This window comes from Lipotes vexillifer, unplaced genomic scaffold, assembly GCF_000442215.2.
Source record: "Lipotes vexillifer unplaced genomic scaffold, Lipotes_vexillifer_v1.1 scaffold1029, whole genome shotgun sequence".
Taxonomy (NCBI): Eukaryota; Metazoa; Chordata; class Mammalia; order Artiodactyla; family Lipotidae; genus Lipotes; species Lipotes vexillifer.
This window is the reverse complement of record NW_006789305.1, coordinates 1,531,891-1,551,088: the sequence shown is the minus strand read 5'-3', so window position 1 is coordinate 1,551,088 and position 19,198 is coordinate 1,531,891.

The window sequence follows — 19,198 nt, the reverse complement described above, 5'->3', positions numbered from 1 at the left end:
ACTTACTATACATCTCCATTAGAACACTTGGGTGACCAGGTGCATTGTCAATGAGTGGTAATATTTTTAAAAGAATCTTTTTTTCTGAGCAGTACGTTTCAACAATGGATTTAAAATATTCAGTAAACCACGTTGTAAACAGATGTGCTGTCATCCAGACTTTGTTTTTCCATTTATAGAGCACGGGCAGAGTAGATTTAGCATAATTCTTTAGGGCCCTAGGATTTTCGGAATAGTAACTGAACATTGGCTACAACTTCCACTCACCAGCTGTATTAGCCCCTAACAGGAGAGTCAGTCTTTCCTTTGAAGCTTTGAAGCCAGGCATTGACTTCTCCTCTCTAGCTATGGAAGTCCTAGACGGCATTTTCTTCCAGTGTAAGGTTATTTCATCTACATCTATTGTTTAGTGTAGCCACCTTCATTCATTACTTACATACATCATCTGGATAACATGCTGCAGCTTCTTCATCAGCACTTGCTGCTTCACCTTGCACTTTTACATTATGGAGATGGCTTCTTTCCTTAAACATCATTAACCCACCTCTGCTAGCTTCAAACTTTTCTCCTGAAGCTTCCTCATCAATCTCAGCCTTCATAGAAATGAAGAGAGTTAGGGCCTTGCTCTGGATTAGGCTTTGGCTTGAAGGAATGTTGTGGCTGGTTTGATCTCCCATCCAGACCACTAAAACTTTCTCCATATCAGCAATAGGACTGTTCCATTTTCTTATCATTTTTGTGTTCACTGGGGAATCACCTTTAATTTCCTTCAAGAACATTTCCTTTGCACTCACAAGTTGGCTAACTGTTTGGCATAAGAGGCCTAGCTTTCGACCTATCACAGCTTTTAACATGCCTTCCTCACTACGCATAATCATTTCTAGCTTTTGATTTAAAGTGAGAGACATGAGACTCTTCCTTTCACTTGAGCACTTAGAGGTCATTGTAGGGTTATTCAGTGGCCTAATTTCAATATAGTTGTGCCTCAGAGAATAGGGAGGCCTAAGGAGAAGGGGAGAGATGGGAACCAGGCAGTTAGTGAAGCAGTCAGAACACGCAGCATTTATCGATTAAGTTCACTTTACATGGGTGTGAGTTCATGGTGCCCCAAAACAATTACAATGGTAACATCAGAAATCAATGATCACAGATTACCATAACAAATATAATAATAATGAAAATGTTTGAAATATTAAGAAAATTACCAAAATGTGACACAGAGACACAAAGTGAGCTAACTGCTGTTGGAAAAAATGGTGCCACTAGACTTGCTCAGTGTAGGGTCGCCACAAAACTTCAATTGGTAAAAAACCCAATATCTGCAAAGCGCAGCAAAGCAAAGTGCAGTAAAACGAGGTATGCTTGTAGTTATAATCCAGGGCACATATGGGACACAAACATAAATAGGCCATTGATTAAAATATGCCTTTTAAAATATGAAATATTTCTCTCTTTTATATGCTTATAGTAATAGTTGCATTATTTTCTACATAAAATGTCCACTAATTAAATTTTTCTTCAGACTTCTAAATGTCTAACAGAAGTATTATAATATGTATGCATGGTAAAACAAAATTTTCAGAAATAATATGCTTATAAAATTAGTTTAAAAACAAATTATTAATAACATAGAGAGAGGTATGTAATCAAAAACTTCCTATCCTATTAAAGAGAAAAATTACAGTGGTCTTGGAATGATTCTGTTTCATTACCTTCCTAGTAAATATTTATTTAAAGAGAAAATAACTTAGTTAAGAGAGGAGATTTTGTCAAGAGGATCAATTTGGCCTGCGTAAAGTCTATTTTTTTCTTTAACAAATATAACTTTATCAAAAACCATATTTTTCACAGATTATGATAGCTATTTTACTGAAAAGATGTGTAATTGCACAAATAAATTTGCATCTCCTCTGCTTTAACCATAAATTGTTCTTGGTAAATCTTCATGTCTAAAACCTTAACAGGAAAAACATATTGATTACTGAGAACTATATCTATATGCTAAAGAATTTCACAGTTTTCACATTTTTACTCTTGCAATACATGTCATTTGAATCATGAATAATGCATTGCTTATTGACATAATTGACATAATTGAAAAGTATATTGCTTTGCTAAAAAAAATTTTAGTTTTCATAGTAGCATCTACTAAAAAATGAGTGATAGTGCTATATGATACATAATTATAAAAAGGTTTTTTATGGTAGTGCTTCTTTGAGCCAGAATTCTCTGAGCTTATTGGAACCAGGAAAAATGAAAAGAATATATTTGAATAATAACGCAAATTAAGGCTTCTTGATTCCTCCATAAGTATCTGTCCTTTAACTTTTGAATACAGGGAGGACTTTACACTGTGAAGTCTTCTCATGCTTTTATTATACAGCTTTATCAAGATGTAATTTACATAACATCATATTCATTCTCTTAAATTCACTGTACAGTTCAGTGGTTTTTAGAATATTCAGAGTGTGCAGCTATTACCATCATGTAATTCCAGAGCATTTTTGTTACCCCAAAATGATCACTCTATACCTGTAAGCATGGCACCTCATTCCCTCCTCCCCCCAATCCCTGACAACCACTAAGCAACTTTCTGTTTTTATGGATATGCCTATTCTAGACATTTCATATAAATCTAATCATATAATCCATACATAGTTTTATATGAAAAAAGTATTTAATTAATATGTTAAGTAATTTTCACAGCATAAGACAGAAAGAAAATAGATTAAGTATTTAGAAAATTCATGACTATGAAAGTAATATTTTAAATACTTCAGAAGTATAGAAATATTTGTGTGTCTATTTCCACAATCTGACATAATTTTCATAATTATATCATCATAAAATTTTCAACAAAAGTATAATTCCCTGAATATATCTTTATCAGAATTTATTTCAAGTGGTTTGAATTTACATATAACCTATTGCTTCAAAAAATAAAATATTTTATCAATAAGTTCTTGATTTAAAAACAAGTTTAATTTTTAAAATATAACAATAAACATTACTGTGAAATGACTTACCACATCAAATGTCAAGTCCAACCATAGTCTAAGATTATCTTGTCATTCTTTAGGAAAGAACCAAATTTTTGTGTAATCTACTTAATTAAATTTCTTATTTTCAAGGGGAAAATGCTTTTTATAGCTTGACTATCATAGTAACAATTGTCTTACCTTGCAAAAATTAAGTTAATGTTAGTGGAAAGTAAAGATCTCAAAAAATACCCTCTAATTTATTAAAATCTTACAGTTTAATAATGAAGTGAGTTGTCAACAAAATTAGCATTCATATTTAATTTAGACAGTATAAAATACATTTTTCTTATTTTAGAGAGAACAAAATACTCACAGTTCAATGATATTACTAGAGATTGTCCTTTTCCTCACAGAATGAGTATAGATAGATTTAGCAATGACTTTAACTTTCCATCTGGAGCAACTGAGCCTTTTCTCTATTTATCAAGGAGTGGAAATAAGGGCACTCTGCATACATTTAGGCTCTAGACACTCTGCAGAGCAATGCTTCAGCTCTATCTCAGAGACAAACTTCCCACACAATCCTCTCGGGTCAAAGCAAGGGCAGTTACAAGCTGACATAAATCAAATAATAACCAGATCATCAGGGATAGAAGCCTTTGGGACCTTCAGGTCACACTCTCCCAGAGTTCCTTATTGTTTATTTAATACATACTTTGTTTTCATGATTGAATTTGACATTCTTCCATTCTGATTACAAAACATTGGGTCTCTACAAACTACCAAGTAATATATACAGGAAGGAAAAAAACCCTTCATTAAATTCAAACTCCACTAATACAGGTGCTATAACAATTCAACTTGAAGTTTATCTTTTCATTACCTATAAAAAAGGGAACTTGTTAAACCAATTAGTAATGTGTAATAATTCACAGATTGCTGCAATGTTAGATGTATACAAATCATCTAATCCAACTCTCTCATGTTTTTGGCTAAGAAAAACTGCAACACAAATAGATACTACTCCTTGTTCAAGTTCTCATAGCTAGTTAGTAGCAGAGATGAAACTCAACGAAAATCCAAGCAGTTGAACAGGATATATAAATAATTTCATTATGATTTTTTTAATGTCACATAAATAAAGTCTGTTAGATACCAGGCTCAGAGTCTTATTCCTTTAAGGCATTTCTACAGAGGCAAGTTTACAAATGCGTTTTCTACCACTAAACTCCATTCTCCTGGTCACACCATCTCTGACCTGATAACTGACTTTTCTTATCTGACTCTACGCTCTTGTCTCAGTCCTGCCCAGTTCCACTTGCATGTAAACATGCCATAGCCTCAGTATGCACCTCTACCTTTCCTGGCATCTGATCTTGTCCACCTCCAGTTTCTGACTTCAAACTATAATAATACTGATGATGAATTCTTCAAGGGTCTTCATCTACTACAGAACAGAATTCATGATAAAATCTGCAAGTCATGTCACATGGAGTTTTGTTTACTTTTTAAATAAGAGGCTCTGTATCTGTGAATTTTAATTGGTTAACCAAAGAATAACAGTCATGCCATTATAATTCATTTGTGTTGATTCTAAAATATTCCAAAAATAGACTCCAGATTATGTCTTAAAAGAGGTACTCTCTACTAGCAACCTTACATTGAAAAATAGCAAAACAACTACATGAGCCTGGAAATGATGAGGTTCTATGTCAATTTCTACTGCTTCACCCTAATATGTAAAACTTTTTCCTCAATAAATGATAGAATAAGTAAAAAAGAAAAAGAAAGAAAGAAAGAAAAAAATAGCAAAACAAACATATAGTACTTGATATCTTTTAAAAGCAATGCTTAACTTCTAAATATTTATCTGGAACATCTGTTTCTTAAGAGAACATATTTTTTAAAGAACTTTAATCCTTTCACTATTAGTATTCAAACATCAGGGATAATGTATACAATTTTATTGCTTAGATAATTCCCAATTTTAACCTGTTTATAAGCAGAATTATTAGCTTCTGTATTTAAAAAATACAATTTCGAATGCTCAATGATTCAAACTTTTCACTTATTCATATCATCCTGACCATGCATACCCTCAATCCCATCCCAATTATATCTGAGATATTACAGTTCATTGACAATCAGCTTCCTTGTTTAGTTTTACAAAAAATGATTTGGGAATTCCCTGGCAGTCTAGTGGTTAGAATTAGACGCTTTCAGTGTGGTGAACCAGGTTCAATCCCTGGTCGGGAACTAAGATCCTGCAAGCTGTGTGGCCACAGGCAAAAAAAAAAAAAAAAAAAAAAAAGATTCATCCAGAACTTTACAGCTACAAATTTTTACATGTATTTCCCTGGTTTATAATAATACTCTAGACTTACTGTGGCATTAGCATAGTGCTCATTCCAAGGTACTTAAAGATATGTGCAAATATATCTTGATATTTTAAAATAAGGAAAGCAGATTTATATTTTTCAAATTTTACACAGGCTACTGGCAACCGAGCATTCTACTTGTAATCACATGGTTCACTGATATCCCTTAATATGCATAAATGAGGAAATTTCTTGAAATTTATTCTTTTTATACTGTCACTCAATACACAGGTGGCCTATATTTATAGATACATGCCATTTAAAATAAATATTATCATTACATTATCAGTAACAAATAATCTAAAGAGTTACAAATCTAACCCACTTGTTTGCTGTATAATTAGGAGCATCATTAGGGAAGGTTCTATGAGAAAGTGACATCCAAGACAAGACCTACAGGGTGACAAAAAGCCAGCCACAGGAAGAGCTGAGGGATGAATGTTTTAGAAGGAACAACACACAGTTCTGTGTTGGCTTGTGTAACACCAAAAGAAGGTCAGTGTAGTGAATGGTGACAGAAGACAGGAATAGAACAAGATGAGACTGGAGAGAAAATAAAACCAGATTGTAAGTGCCTTAGAGAGAAGTCCGAATTTTATTCTGGGTATAACAGGAAATCATTAAAGGATTTTAAGCAGAAAAGACACATAATCTGAAGTATATTTTTTGTTTTGCTTTATTTTGTTGTTTTGTTTTTAATTGACATTTTTATTGAGACCATTGTAGATTAACTTGCAGTTTTAAGAAATAATACAGAGAGATCATGTGCTTAATCTAGTTTCCCCCAACGGTAACATTTTGCAAAACTGTGGTACAATATCACAACCAGTATATGGACATTGATAAAAAACCACCTTATTCAGAGTTCCCCAATTTTACCTCTGCTTATTTATGTATGTGAATTAAATTCTGTACAGTTTTATCACTTGTAGGTTCATGTAGCCATCACAGAGTCAAGATACTGAATAGTTCCGATATCAGAATCCCTCGTGTCACCCTGTTTTAACCACACTCACCTCCTTCTTCCCTCTCCCCTTTCCTAACCTCTGGCAACCACTAATTTGTCCTCCATTTCTAAAAATTTGCCTTTTCAAAATGTTATACAATTGATCATACATTGTGTAACCTTTTATGATTGGCTTTTTTTCCTCAGCATAATTCCCTGGAGGTTAATCCAAGTTGTTGTGTAGATCAACAAACCACTCATTTTCATTGCTGAGTAGTAGTCTATGGTTCTGGGCGTACCACAGTTTAAATATTAAATACCCTTGGAAGGGCACATGGGTTAATTCCATTTTCTGCTATTGCAAATAAAGTTGCTATGAACACTCATGTACAGATTTATGTGTGAACATAAGTTTTCATTACTCTGGAGTAAATGACCGAAAGTATAATTTCTAGTTTTATGATAATTGTGTATTTTATAAGAAACTGCAAAACTTTTCCCAAATAACTGTATAATTTTATATTTCTACTAGGAATGTATGAGTGAACCAATTTCTCTCCGTCTCTTCCAGAATTTGATATTGTCACTATTTTTAATTTTAGCCTTTCTGATAGATGGGTAGTGATATCTTGTGGTTTTCATTTGTGTTTCCCTCATGGCTAATCATACTGAACATCTTTTTTAATATTTATTTATTTTATTTATTTTCCCTTTTTTTGTCTGCTTCGGGTCTTAGTTGTGGCACACGGGATCTCTGTTGAGGCATGCAGGATCTTTTCATTACGGCAGGTGGTCTCTTCGTTGCAGCACTCAAGTTTCTCTCTAGTTGTGGCACTCGGTCTTTTCTGTATTTGTGGCACGTGGGCTCTGTAGTTTGCGGCATTTGGGCTCTCTCGTTGAGGCGCACAAGCTCAGTGGTTGTGGCACATGGGCTTACTTGCCCCACAGCATGTGGGATCTTAGTTTCCCAACCAGGGATTGAACCTGCATCCCTTGCATTGGAAGGCAGATTCTTTACCACTGGACCACCAGGGAAGTCCCCTGAACATCTTTTCACATTTTTTTTTTTTTTTTTTTGCCGTCTGCATATCCTCTTTGGGGAAATGTCTGTTCATGTCTTTTCCCCATTTTCTAATTGAATTGTTTATCTTCTTATTGTTGAGTTTTGAGGGTTGTTTATATATTTTAGATACTAGTCTTTTGTTGCATATGTGGTTTGCAAACATTTCTCCTAATCTGTAGTATGTCTTTGTATCCTCTTTACAGGGTCTTTTGCAGAGCAAAAGATTTTTTGGCCTTTGTTTTTTTTGTTTTGTTTTGTTTATTTAACATCTTTATTGGAGTATAATTGCTTTACATTGTTGTGTTAGTTTCTACTGTATAACAAAGTGAATCAGCTATACGTATACATATATCCCCATATCCCCTCCCTCTTGCGTCTCCCTCCCACCCTCCCTATCCCACCCCTCCAGGTGGTCACAAAGCACCGAGATGATCTCCCTGTGCTATGTGGCTGCTTCCCACTAGCTATCTATTTTACATTTGTCAGTGTATATATGTCCATGCCACTCTCTTACTTTGTTCCTGCTTACCCTTCCCCCTCCCCGTGTCCTCAAGTCCATTCTCTAATTCTGCATCTTTATCCTTGTCCGGTCCCTAGGTTCTTCAGAATCTTTTTTTTTTTTAGATTCCATATACATGTGTTAGCATACGGTATTTGTTTTTCTCTTTCTGACTTACTTCACTCTGTGTGACAGTCTCTAGGTCCATCCACCTCACTACAAATAACTCAATTTCGTTTCTTTTTATGGCTGAGTAATATTCCATTGTATATATGTGCCACATCTTCTTTATCCATTCATCTGTCAATGGACACTTAGGTTGCTTCCATGCCCTGGCTATTGTAAATATTGCTGCAGTGAACATTGTGGTACATGACTCTTTTTGAATTATGGTTTTCTCAGGGTATATGCCCAGTAGTGGGATTGCTGGGTCATATGGTAGTTCTATTTTTACTTTTTCAAGGAACCTCCATACTGTTCTCCATAGTGGCTGTATCAATTTACATTCCCAACAACAGTGCAAGAGGGTTCCCTTTTCTCCACACCCTCTCCAGCATTTGTTGTTTGTAGATTTTTTGATGACGGCCATTCTGACCAGTGTGAGGTGATACCTCATTGTAGTTTTGATTTGCATTTCTTTAATGATTAATGATGTTGAGCATCCTTTCATGTGTTTGTTGGCAATCTGTATATCTTCTTTGGAGAAATGTCTATTTAGGTCTTCTGCCCATTTTTGGATTGGGTTGTTTGTTTTTTTGATATTGAGCTGCATGACCTGCTTGTATGTTTTGGAGATTAATCCTTTGTCAGTTGCTTCGTTTGCAAATATTTTCTGCCATTCTGAGGGGTTTTTTTCCCATCATGTTCATGGTTTCCTTTGCTATGCAAAAGCTTTGAAGTTTCATTAGGTCCCATTTGTTTATTTTTGTTTTTATTTCCATTTCTTTAGGAGGTGGGTCAAAAAGGATCTTGTGATTTATGTCAAAGAGTGTTCCTCCTATATTTTCCTCTAAAAATTCTATAGTGTCTGGCTTTACATTTAGGCCTTTAATCCATTTTGAGTTTATTTTTGTGTGTGGTGTTAGGAAGTGTTCTAATTTCATTCTTTTACATGTAGCTGTCCAGTTTTGCAGAGCAAAAGTTTTTAATTTTGATGAAGGATAATTTATCAATTTATCCTTTTACAGATTGTACTTATAGTGTTAAGTCTAAGAACTCTTCACCTAGCTCTAGATCCTGAAGATTTTCTTCTATACAGTTTTCTAAAAGTTTCATATTTTAAGTTTTACATTTAAGTCTAGGATTCATTATTAGTTAATATTTTTATAAGATGTGAAGTTTAAGTTAAGGTTTTGTTTTGTTTTGTTTTTGTCTATGGATATTCAATTGCTCCAGCACTGTTTGTTGAAAAAGTGATCCTTCCTCTGTTGAATTGCTTTTGCACCCTGTCAAAATTCAGTTGGGCATACCTGTGTGGGTATATTTTTGGGTTCTCTATTCTGTCAATTGATTTATGTGTCTATCTCTCCACCACTACCATACCACACCATTTTGACTGCTGTAGCTAACTAGAAAGACTTAATGCTTAGCGGAAGGATCTTCCCACTTTCTCCTTCTTTGTCAAGATTGTCTTAGTTATTCTAGGACCTGTGCTTTTTCATATAAATTTCAAAATAAGCTTGTCTATTTCTACCAAAAAAATTGCTGGGATTTTTATAAGAATTGTATTTAACTTATTGATCAGGTTGAAGAGAATTGACATCTTTACTATGTTGAGCCTTCCAACCCATGAGCATGGTATATCTCTTCATTTATTTAGGTGGTCTTTGATTTATTTCATCATAAATGTCAGCATACAAATCCTGTACATGTTTTGCTAAGTAAATACCTAAGTACTTCATTTTCTTTGGAGTGATTTTAAATGGTATTGTTTTTCATTTTAGTTACTTCATTGTTGGTTTATAGAAATAAAATTGCATTTTTCTGTTGATCTTGTATCTTGCAACCTTGCTGAACTTACTTATTAGCTCTAAAGTGATTTTTCTTTTCCTTGGAATTTTCTATGTAGACAATCATGTCATCTGCAAGTAGAAATAGTTTTATTTCTTCCTTTCCCATCTGTATGCCTTTTATTTCTTTTTCTTCATTTATTAAAATGTCTAGAAATTCCAGTACTATGCTCAGTAAGAGTGGTGAAAGCAGACATCCTTACCCTTGTTCCAATCTTAGGGAGAAAGCATTCAGTTTTTCATCATTATGTGTGATGTTAGCTAAGATTTTTATAGATGCTCTTTATCAAGTGGAGGTAATTCTCTATTCCTAACTAAACTACTGTATGAGTGAATTTTATTTTCATATAATTCTGATGCTACATGGGAGGAGAGCAAGAAAATAATTGAGGTAACCAGTAAGGTGACTATCACAGTACTCCAGGTGAGAGATGATGGTAGCCTAGACTAAGATGATGGTAGTGATATGGACTAGGAGATAACAGGGCAGATTCAAGATACCTTTTGCTGTATAATCTATAGGACTTGCTAATGGATTGGACAGTTAGTCAGAAATTGCATTTGGCTACAAAGAGCAGAAAACCCTACTATAATGACTTAAGTAGAGGTTTTCTTCCCCCATACAAAAATAAGTCTGAGTGTTAGCAGTTCTATTGATGTCACCAATGTCTCAAGATCCTTCTATTCTTTGCTCCTTCATCATTAACATATGACTTTGAACCATATGGTCACAAATGGATGCTGTACTTCTAGGTACCACAGATGAGTTCCAGTAAGAAAAACAGAATTGCAAAAATTTTCCTTTAGTGAGACTTTATTCAGAAAGTTAAGCACTTCCAGAAACATCTGTTTATATCTCCTTGATTAAAACTATGTCACTGGCCACTCAGCTGCAAGGGAGGCTAGGAAATGAATATTTTATTTTCCAGTCTCTAAAGTAGAGAAAAGCAGGGAGAAGTTTATTGCAATGGGCGCTAAGTGAGCCAACCCAGAGTACCTGCCACATTAGGGATGATGGAGAATAAGGAATAATGGATTACTCCCATGTTTCTGGTTGACAGATTATATTACAGTTTGCTAGGATGTGTAAGAGCAGAAGAGATATGGATTTTTAAGGGAAAGCGATAGTTCAACTTTGGGCATGGTGAGATTAAAATGTTTGTGAAGTATCTAGAATGCCAAGCAAAGAATTAGATACATGAGGCTGGAATTTAGAGAAGTCAAGGCTGGAGGTAATAATCTGGAAGTTGTCAAGAAATTGATAGCATTTAAAGCTGTTGAACTATATAAGATCACCTAGGAAGAAAAAATATAGTTGGACACAGCCTTGAGGAACTCCAATATTTAAGTATTGCTTTGGGAAAAGTGAACTCACAAAATAGACTGAGTAGCTAGAAAGGTAAGAGAGAAACCAAGAAAGAGGCATCAAAGAAATAAAGGGAGATATGTGTTTCATGGAGAAGGTATTCTATAGTGTAGAACACTACTGAGAGAAGCTAAATAAGATAAAGAAAAAAATGTTTCCACTGAATTTAGCAGCATGAAAGTAACTGATGATTGAATTAATTAGAACTGATTTCAGAGTCAAGAAACAAAAAATCCATTTTAACCCCAAATAGGAATCTGCTATTTTTCCCACACAACAAAAAGCCTGGATGTAAGCAGCTAAAGGCATTTGGGAGCCAATTGTCAGAGCCTGCTGATTTGTGATTCCCTTGGACTGTCCCTCATGGCTGGAAAGTGAGCGTCATTGTTCTGGACTCATGTACAAGACAGAGGGAAAAGAAAGCAAAGGTGTGGTGCCAGCAACATATGCCCCTTTATCAAGAGTAGAAGAACTTTCCCTTCCCTTGGAATTATTTTGCATCTCATTAGTCAGAACTATGTAACACAGCCATCCTGAACTGCAAGGGAAACTCTGGGAAGGTGAGAATTTAAGTTTTCTAGCCTCTACAGTGAAAATGGACAAAAGAAAGAGGGGTTGAGAATCGATGGTTTAAGCAATCAAAAGTGCCTGCCATGATGACCTCGACAACAACAGTTTTAATGGTGTGGTGAGACTGAAACCAGATTACAGGGGACTGAAGAGTGAATGGGAGGTGAGGTAGCAAAATGCAATGAATAGAAACATTTTCTATTCATTTGGCCAGAAGTTTAGCTGTGAAGAGGAGCAGAGAGGTAGGATGGTATCTAGATTGGGTTATAAGGTCCAGGGATATTTTGTGTTTTATTTTATTGTCATTGTTTTTAATATGAAGTAGTAGGCTATGTTTGTAAGATAATAAGAATGATCATGGTGAGGAGGGGCGAGACTAGTGATGCAGGGAGGAAAGAGAATGAAAAGGAAGACTCCAAAAAACTCATGCCCATAGGTTCTAACCTGCTTGTGATCTTCCCTTCCTGATCACCTGGACTTTAGACTCACCTAGCCAGCCTCCACAATTGCATCAACTTATTCCCTGTAATAAATGCCTTAAAATCCCTGGTTCTGCTTCTATGATTGAATCCTGATGTAGAATTTGATTCTCAAAAAAGTCCTTGAAAAGGCAATAAAATTATGCTCTAGTTTCTATGAAAGAAGAGAGGAGGTACACTTGACCTGAGAAAGCAAGTGAAGACTTCTGGAGTGAGATTTCACTTAACCTGAGTCTTGAAGAGTTATTAAAAATTAATAAGGCAAGGCAGGAGTGGAAGCAGCAATGAGCTAGTGAGCCAGCTCACTGGAAAACAAACAAACAAACTTGATTTGTAGAATTCAATAACTTCCCTGGTGTATATACTCCTAGCATGGCCAATTTTAAGCTCTCAACATGATGTCACATGAACGCAGAGTTAGAAAGAGATGCACACAATTGGCTTTCATAAGTTAGTATGAGTCCACACCACTAAGTAGAAGGTATAGGGAGGGAACAGCATGTACAATCAAAAAGTAAACACCAAACTTCTTTCTTGTACAAGACCCTTTATCATGGAGAAAAGATCCAGTGGACCCCCTTCCCCACCAGTTGTCATAGCTGTAAAAGAACAATGCTCAGAAGCATAACTGCATTTTTTTGGCAACATACCAATGATGAGCACCAAAATGATTAATTCAGCTAAGTAACTTCTAGACATTGTCCTATAAAAGCAGATAATATTATTTGCCTGAGGTCAATGACAAGTAAAGGCAGAGGTGTGATCAAACACTAGGCAGCCTAGAGTGAATGCTCTTTCCACTATAGAATTCTTCACTACCACATCCTACTATAAGGACTAAACCTGGAGTCCAGAATATCTAACACCTGGAAAATCCTCACACTCCCATTGGCCTGGAATCAAATTTTTAAGAATCACTGTGGTAAGATGGAAATGTCCACTTGGTTTTGAAGGAATTTAAAAGCCAGTCTTTAAGCCATACATCTATGATTTTTGACAGGGTGCCAATGCCATTCAATGGTGATAGAATAGTCTCTTCAAAAAATAGTGCTGGGACATCTCAATATCCACCTGCAAAAGTATGAAGCTGCACCCCTACCTCACACCATATCAAAAAATTAACTCAAAATGGGCCCATGACCTAAATATCAAGAGCTAAACCATAAAACTCTTACAAGAAAACATAGGAGTAAATTGTCATGATCTTGGATTTAAAAATGGTTTCTTAGATATGACACCAAAATATGCATAACAAAAGAAATATAGATAAATTGGACTTCACCAGAATTAAAGACTTTTGTGCATCAAAGAAAATTACCAAGAAGGTGAAAAGAAAATCTATGGAATAGTGGAAAACATATTCCAAATCATATATCTGTCAATGGTCTAGTATCCAGAATATATAAAGAACTCTTATAAATCAATAACAAAAAGAAAAAATTCAATTAAAAATGGGCAAAGGACTTGATTAGACATTTCCCCAAAGATGTACAAATGGCCAACAAACACATGAAAGGATACTGAACTTCATTAATCACCATGGAAATGCAAATCAAAACCATAATGAGGTACCTCATCACAACTCCTAGGGTAGCTATAATAATTTTTTTAAAAAACAGAAAATAAGTGTTGGCAAGCAGGTGGAGAAACCAGAACCCTCCTACATTGCTGATGGGAATGTAAAATGATTCAGTGTTGTGGAAAATCATTTAGTGATTCCTCAAAAAGTTAAACATAGCATTACTACACGACCAAGTAATTCTACTCCTAAGTACATAGCCAAAAGAATTGAATACTCAAATAAATACATGTTCATATCATCACTATTCATTTGAGCCAAAAATGTAAACAATGGGGGCTTCCCTGGTAGCACAAAGGTTGAGAGTCCACTTGCCAACGCAGGAGACACGGGTTCATGCCCCGGTCCAGGAAGATCCCACATGCCGCAGAGCGGCTAGGCCCGTGAGCCATGGCCGCTGAGCCTGCGCGTCCGGAGCCTGTGCTCCACAACAGGAGAGGTCACAACAGTGAGAGGCCCGCGTAGCGAAAAAAAAAAAAAAAATGTAAACAATGTAAATGTCCATCAATAGTTGAATGGATAAATAAATTGTGGTGTAAACATGCAATGAGGACTTCCCTGGTGGTCCAGTAGTTAAGACTCTGCACTTCCACTGCAGGTGGCACGGGTTCCATCCCTGGTTGGGGGAGTTCCACATGCTGCCTGGTGCGCAAAAGAGACAAACAAACAAACAAATTAATAAATAATTAAAAATAAACGTGCAATGAAATATTAACCCATAAAAAGAAATGAAATACTGATATATGCTACAACATAGATGAACCTCAAAAACATTATTAAGTGAATGAAAGTAAACACAAAAGGTCACATATTGTATGTTTCCATTTGTATGAAATATCCAGAATAGGTAAATCCATAGAGACAGAACACACATTGGTAGTTGCCAGCAGCTGGGGGTGGGGTGAATGAGAAGTAATAGTTTAATGGTCATGGGCTTTCATTTTGGGGTGAGGAAAATGATTTGGAACTGGTTAGAGGTGGTAGCTGCACAGCACTGAATGTACTAAATACAACTGGAATGTTCACTTTTAAATGGTTAATTTTATGTTACATGAACCTCACCTCACATGAACCACACCTCACCCTGTTTAATAAAAAGAAAGGCCTGGCTCTATAGTTGAGGTTCATACTGAGCAAACAGAAAGGCTGTCTCTTAAAGTTGCACTGATTTTCATTTTATGGTAAGATCAAGTAAATTCCATTTTGTGTTTTTGGAGCTGTTTCACTGGATTTGAAAACTAAACTAGATGTGGCTTTCAATTCTAAACAAAACAGTAAGAAATAAAGTTACATGGTAGGTGGTTTGGTTGTTTTTTTTTTCCTCAAGTGTTTTAAAACATTTTTGAGGTTTTTAATAGTAAAAGGAAATCATATTTAGTACAGCTGGATCATTTCTACATAATTGGCTTTTCATTCTTGATCTGGTTTTGAACTGTTTACCCCACTTTAGTATTTAACCATTATCAGCTTCATTAATGAAACAGAAACCACCTCCTCTAATCATTTATAAAAATGCTTGTCAAACAAAATTTAAACAAAGAATAGGATCTGGGCAAAGTAACATCTCTTTAAAAGCTACTGCAACTAATTATAGGAGTGTTCCAAGTTATTTTGTTGTTGTTTTCCATTTATTATGAAAGAATCTTAAGACCTACAGCATTTCTCTTGGCAAAGTTATCTGAATTCTTTTATACAAGAGTAATTATTTTAACAATACTTTTCACTGATATGAAAAGCAGAGTTTTCAGCTGCTTATTTATGTCTATAAGCTATAAAAATCAGATTCCTATTTAATAAAACCACCTTTAGAGACATCATTTTCTAGTCTACTTAGTTTTCAGTTGATAGAGTAAAAAAGAGCGTGGGAGACAGTTTAAAATATATTTCTTAGTTTATGATATGCTTATGAGATTGCACAAGCAAAATTATCAGTTTGTGTACCCAAAAACAAAATTAGATTTAAATATTCAATTCCAAAAGACTGTTCTACTGGAATTTAATGAGTATGCCACAAAGTTTTAAGTGATTTATAGTTAAATATGCTCCACTCTTGTAATCATTTCTCCTCAAGTCTTCATATTTTGTAGAGTTGAGAATGTTAGAAAAATAAGGCAAAAAACTAGAATGCTAATTCAAAATATAAGGGATAATGATGAGATGCAAGCTTTATATATATAAATGATGCTATTGGCTGATCATCAATTGAGCATGTTGTTTGAGCTTCTTTTCTAGTTCACTTTGCTGACTAAGGAGGTCAGTCTGTAGCTATAGAGCAGGAAAGGTTCTTAGGGTGATTCAGTCAATGATCTTTTTTCATTACTATTCTGTTAGACTATTGGTCTGTGGCAATCTTCTTCACTATTGTGTTCCCAGTGCCCATCACAGGGCTTGGCTCATAATAAATGCTCAATAAGTATTTCTTGATTGAATAAACAAATAAATGCATGAAGAATGAATGGCTGCTATGCTAACCAGCCTAGCTAACTATCCAGGGAGTGAAAGTAAAGATGTAATAAAGTAACGGCTCTGGCATTCAAGAAAGTCAAAATACTCAATTAAGGACTTCATTATCTTATAGTTCCTGTTCTGAATTCAAGATTTATTTATGCTCATTTTGTGGGAGGAAAACTGAGCAATAGCAGTTGACACTTTGTTTATGAATCTATTAGTGCTTTATCTCCCTGGGCTACAATTGTTTTTATTCATATTTATCCTAATGAATTAATCATGTATACCTTATAAGCAGAGACCATGTTTATTTTTATTTCCCCAGTGCTTAATACAGTCACTTGCACATAAGAGATAATCAATAAATGCTTGTTGAACCCAAAGTTGACACTTTCTCTAAAATATTTTCTTCTTCATTTTTATTTTGTTCCTAGTATATTAATGTAGTACAGACCTTTCAGAATACAGGAACTGTAGATAATGGCAGGGACATTTCTATCTATTTATAATTTATACTTAATATATTTTTAAAATCTTATTGATTAGCACTGGTATATGAAGAAACAGCTCCAAAAATATATGGCTTCTAATTAACATTAAATACTAATTTATGAAATTTCTTCACTCAGCTTTTGCAGAATATTATACATTTTAAAATATCATTTTAATAAAATAACCAATGAAAAATTAAATCTTATAACAATCTCAATTTCAAGAGTGGGAAATTTTTCTAAAGTATTCTAGTTACAACTTTCCTATCTAGAGAATTTTCAAAATAATACTGCTCAATATTTTCCCATAATACTAGTGAAAATCTGCAGGGGAAAAGTATTTATTTTTCTCCAAAGTGGCAAAGGTATAGGACCACCTGTTAAGGGTTCTTATTTTGAGGAAAAAAAAAAAAAAAGCCACCTGGTTTAAATAGCCAGGTGAGGGGCTTCCCTGGGGGCGCAGTGGTTGAGAGTCTGCCGATGCAGCGGACACGGGTTCGTGCCCCGGTCCGGGAAGATCCCACATGCCGCGGAGCGGCTGGGCCCGTGAGCCATGGCCGTTGAGCCTGGGTGTCCGGAGCCTGTGCTCCGCAACGGGAGAGGCCACAACAGTGAGAGGCCCGCATACCGCAAAAAAAAAACAAACAAACAAATAAATAGCCAGGTGAATCTCCTTTGTATGAATTAAAAAGCTGAATAATATCAGAGAGAATTTGAGAGTCACCATTTACAATACTGACATGCTTTACCTGGAAATTTAACCATTGGTTTTAGACTGTCAGATATTTTGTGTAAATGCACCTTAAAATATAGAATTAAATCTTCTAAGACTTCTTTTCATTCTACTTCCCCTTTTCCTTAATCAATATCATGTTTGGCATAATGTTACAGAAATGCACATGATTTGTGCAGGCCTTTTTTTGCAGGGGGGGGCGCCTTATCAGACTGTTTTATTTAATGGGGCACTGACAGATCAGCTCAGGCTCTAATTGTTAGGATACAATATTAGTAACATTTTTTATGCAGTGTTTATGAATACTTGGCACCTCCTTTTATATTAATGCCAGAGTTAGAATGGGTATTTTTTAAATTATCTATGGAGGAGGATAGTTGCTCTTCCTTGCTTTTTTTTAACTAAATCAAGTAATTCTTTGTTAGCAGCTCTTCTGAGTCCTGCCAGAATGAATCTGTATCATTTTGACAAGATGCAGAAGTGGCGCTAATAGTTATTAAAAGCATTAAAACATTAACCTTTAGCAACCTCATTTTTCACTTGCTACCCTCATTTAAGTATTTTATCAAACTGAAGTTAAACACTGAAAATTAGAGAATACAACTAATCTATACTTTTCAGCCTAGAAAGAATAAATGTGACAGAAAGTAAAAGCATTAGAAAGAAGAGACAGCGTAAATTGTTGTTTTAGTGTTAATATAATTTTAGTTATCTACGACTGGTGAAACTGAAGTGTCGGAGAGGGAATTGTTCAAGAAACAATTATCATTACAATTATCATTTAATCTTCAGAATTTCAAGATTACAGATTTGATAGTATCAGGACTCGGTTTATTAAACATTACATGAGAGACTTCCCTAGTGGCACAGGGGTTAAGAATCCGCTTGCCGATGCAGGAGACACGGGTTCGAGCCCTGGTCTGGGAAGATCCCACATGCTGCGGGGCAGCTAAGCCCGTGCGCCACAACTACTGAGCCTGTGCTCTAGAGCCTACAACCACAACTACTGAGCCCATGTGCCACAACTACTGAAGTCTGCACCCCTGGAGACCGTGCTCCGCAACAAGAGAAGCCACTGCAATGAGAAGCCCACACACCACGACGAAGAGTAGCCCCCACTGGCCGCAACTAGAGAAAGCCTGCGCGCAGCAACGAAGACCCAACACAGCCAAAAATAAATAAATACATTTATTTAAAAAAATTTTAATTTAAAAATAATCATTACATGAGCACTCTAGCTTAAAGAATTTTCAGGGAATTCCCTGATGGTCCAGTAGTTAGGACTCTGAGCTCTCACTGCTGAGGACACGAGTTCAATCCCTGCTCAGGGAACTAAGGTCCCACAAGCCATGCAGCCAAAAAATAATAATAATAAAATAAAATAAAGAATTTTCAGATCAGAATATTTTAGCCCTTCTAATCACAAATTTAATTGAATTCAATTTACAGCACACCTCAATAGGAAGTTCTTAACAAATATTAACGACTGCCCCAAATCTCTTGTCACCTGACTATAAACTAAGCACTTCACTGGCTCCTAAGGCAGAGCAAAGATAAATAAAACATAATTCCTTTATAGGTAGGGAGTAGGACATGTATATAAGTAACTACTACACAGGGTAGAACATGATAAGTGCTAAGCAGACAAAGAACTAT